Source organism: Triticum urartu, chromosome 7A (assembly GCF_056163025.1).
Source record: "Triticum urartu cultivar PI428250 chromosome 7A, HENAU_Tu73, whole genome shotgun sequence".
Lineage (NCBI taxonomy): Eukaryota > Viridiplantae > Streptophyta > Magnoliopsida > Poales > Poaceae > Triticum > Triticum urartu.
In genome coordinates, this window is record NC_141879.1 from 468,446,694 (window position 1) to 468,450,309 (window position 3,616).

At 51.5% G+C, this 3,616-nt stretch overlaps 1 long non-coding RNA gene across 1 annotated transcript; it reads left to right on the forward strand.

Annotated features, from left to right (window-relative positions):
• Positions 1-727: 727 nt before the first annotated feature.
• LOC147959989 (uncharacterized) lies at positions 728-3,392 on the forward strand. Its single transcript, XR_015609798.1, has 3 exons — positions 728-827; positions 1,791-1,865; positions 3,122-3,392. It is a non-coding gene; the product is annotated as an uncharacterized LOC147959989 (long non-coding RNA).
• Positions 3,393-3,616: the final 224 nt, after the last annotated feature.

A 3,616-nucleotide genomic window follows, 5' to 3' on the forward strand; every position in this document is an offset into this window, starting at 1 on the left:
CGACACCTCGATTATTGTTGATAATCTCGTGTTAGCTCGGAACCGAACCAAATTCAAATTTGGATTAAAGTCAAAACAATTAAAGTTTTCAAAAGTCAAAACTAAATTGTCCCTAATGTGTCTAATAATCCATAATAAATGCTGGTGAAGAAATCATCTCTTAATAAAATACTTAAATGCACTAAATAAACTAAAACAGTAGCAAAAATGATTATTTAAATGCTTTAAAATGATAAACAATTACAAACTAATATATTTAGGTGCCAAGTTAATTGTGGCAGTGGTATAATTCCTATTACCAATTTAGGGATCATTTTTGTACTTCACAAAACTAAATTACAATGAGGAATAAAATAAAACAGAAAAGAAAATAAATAAAAGAAAAGGAAATACAAAACAAAAATAAAATAAGACAGACCCCCCCCCCCCCGTACTGGGCCAAGTGGCCCAGCCGCTAACCAGGCCAGGCCCAGGCCGCCCCCCCCACTCCCCCATAACCCCCTGGGCGACCGAACCCTAGCCCACGTCCCCACTCTCCCCCACTCCCCGCTCTCCCTCCCCGATCCAGATCTAGACCGGGGGCGCTCGACCTCGCGCCTCGCCCGCTCGCCGGTGCTTTTCGCCGCGCCGGCCGCGTCGGCCATCGACCTGGACCTCACCGGACGCCTCCTCATCTCCTCCCCGACGGCCTCCTCCTCGCCACGACGCCGACGCCGCGTCGCCGCCACCCGGGACCCCGCCGCAGGAGCCACCTCACCGGAACGCACCCTCGTCTCTCCCCCGAGCAGCCGCCTCGAGCCTCGCCGCTTGTTCCCCTGCAACGTGGGGTGAGGAAACCCCCTCCTCCTATCTCTCCCCTCCATGACCCCGCGCCCGTGGCGTCCTCGCCGGCGCTGACTGCGCCCTGCATCCGCCGACGCCCAGCCACGCCGACCGCCGCCGCCTCCCACTGCTTGCTGCCTTGCCCGCGCCTACGCCGCTGGCCACGCCGGCTCGCCTGCCGACCCCCGCAGCTCCAGGCGCCGCCGCCGACCTCGCCGTGGCCGAGGCCGCCCCTCTAGCCGCTGCCGTGGCCCGTGGGAGCGCCCTTGGAGGCCTCGGGCGCCCGTACCTGTTTAGCCGCGCCCGCTAAACCCGCCTGGGCCACTGGCCATTGGGCCCACGCACCTGTGAAATTAAATAAAAAGAAAACTTTTAAAAAAGAAAATATAATTAATTAACTATCCTATTAATTAAACTTAATTAACTTAATCTGCTAATTAAACTACCTAATCGGTAATTAGTTAGATGATGTATGACAGGAGGACCCCACCCCCTGTTGACCAGTCAAATGTTGACTGGTCAATTGGGACCCCTGGCCCACCTGTCAGCCAGTGGGTACAGTTCTGTGTACCCTATGCTGGGTGCATATAGCATTTTTACATTTATTTCCGAATTATTAATAATTTCAGAATATTGCTAAAACTTTAGAAAATCATATAAAAAAATCCTTAGCTCGGATGGAAAAACTTTGTACATGAAAGTTGCTCAAAACGACGAGACGAATTTGAATACGCAGCCCGTTTATCCGCCACGCATCCCTAGCATAGCAAACACACAACTTTCCCCCTCTGTTTCATCTGTCCGAAAACGCGAAACACCGGGGATACTTTCCCGGATGTTTCCCCCCTTCACCGGTATCACCTCATACCGCGATAGGGCACCCCTAGCACCGATACTTGTCATGTCATGCATCGTCATGCATTTGTTTGCATTATATTTATTGTTTCTTTCCCCTCTTCTCTCGCTAGACACCGAGACCGACGCCGCTGCTACCCAGTACGACTACGGAGTTGACGACCACTCTCTCTTGCCAGAGCAACCAGGCAAGCCCCCCCATTGATCACCAGATATCACCTACTCTTCTCTATACTGCTTGCATTAGAGTAGTGTAGCATGTTACTGCTTCCCGTTCATCCTATACTGGTGCATAGCCTGTCCTTGCTACTACTGTTGTTACCTTTACCTGCAATCCTAATGCTTAGTATAGGATGCTAGTTTATCATCAGTGGCCCTACATCCTTGTCCGTCTGCCATGCTATACTATCGGGTCGTGATCACTCGGGAGTTGATCACGGGTATATACTATATACTTTATACATGATACATGTGGTGACTAAAGACGGGTCGGCTTGAGGAGCACCCGCGAGTGGATCTTTGAGGCGGAGCGACAGGGCAGGTTCCGACCACCTAGGAGAGAGGTGGGCCTCGCCCTGGTCGACGTTCGCGGATACTTAACACGCTTAACGAGATCTGGGTATTTGATCTGAGTTTGGCCATTTGGTCTATACGCACTAACCATCAACGCGGGAGTAGTTATGGGTATCCCGGCGTCGTGGTATCAGCCGAAGCCTTCGTGACGTCAGCGACTGAGTGGCGCGCGCCGGATTGGAACGTAAGCCTACTCTTTTATTAAGGGGGCTAGTTCTGCTTCCAGCCGCGTACGCAACGTGCAGGTGTGCTAAGGGCGATGGGCCCAGACCCCTGTGCGCTTAGGTTTAGACCGGCGTGCTGACCTCTCTGTTGTGCCTAGGTGGGGCTGCGACGTGTTGATCTTCCGAGGCCGGGCATGACCCAGGAAAGTGTGTCCGGCCAAATGGGATCGAGCGTGTTGGGGTATGTGGTGCACCCCTGCAGGGAAGTTAATCTATTCGAATAGCCGTGATCTTCGGTAACAGGACGACTTGGAGTTTTACCTTGACCTTATGACAACTAGAACCGGATACTTAATAAAACACGCCCTTCCAAGTGCCAGATACAACCGGTGATCGCTCTCTCACAGGGCGACGAGGGGAGGATCATTGGTTAGGATTATGCTATGCGATGCTACTTGGAGGACTTCAGTCTACTCTCTTCTACATGTTGCAAGACGGAGGCTGCCAGAAGCGTAGTCTTCGAAAGGATTAGTTATCCCCCTCTTATTCTGGCATTCTGCAGTTCAGTCAACATATGATACCCTTACTCCATTTGATACCCATGCATATGTAGTATAGCTCCTTGCTTGCGAGTACTTTGGATGAGTACTCACGGTTGCTTTCTCCCTCTTTTCCCCCTATCCCTTCTACCTGGTTGTCGCAACCAGATGTTGGAGCCCAGGAGCCAGACGCCACCTTCGACGACGACTCCTACTACACCGGAGGTGCCTACTACTACGTGATGCCCGCTGGCGACGACCCGGAGTAGTTAGGAGGATCCCAGGCAGGAGGCCTGCGCCTCTTTCGATCTGTATCCCAGTTTGTGCTAGCCTTCTTAAGGCAAACTTGTTTAACTTATGTCTGTACTCAGATATTGTTGCTTTCGCTGACTCGTCTATGATCGAGCTCTTGTATTCGAGTCCTCGAGGCCCCTGGCTTGTAATATGATGCTTGTATGACTTATTTTATTTGTAGAGTTGTGTTGTGATATCTACCCGTGAGTCCTTGATCTTGATCGTACACATTTGCGTGCATGATTAGTGTACGGTCAAATCGGGGGCGTCACACCGACGGAGGATGTGGACAGGTTGTCTGCCACCAACTCTGAGGTGGAGAGTGCCATGAACCACAGGCGTCGCCGGACAATTTTTCGCGACGCTTGT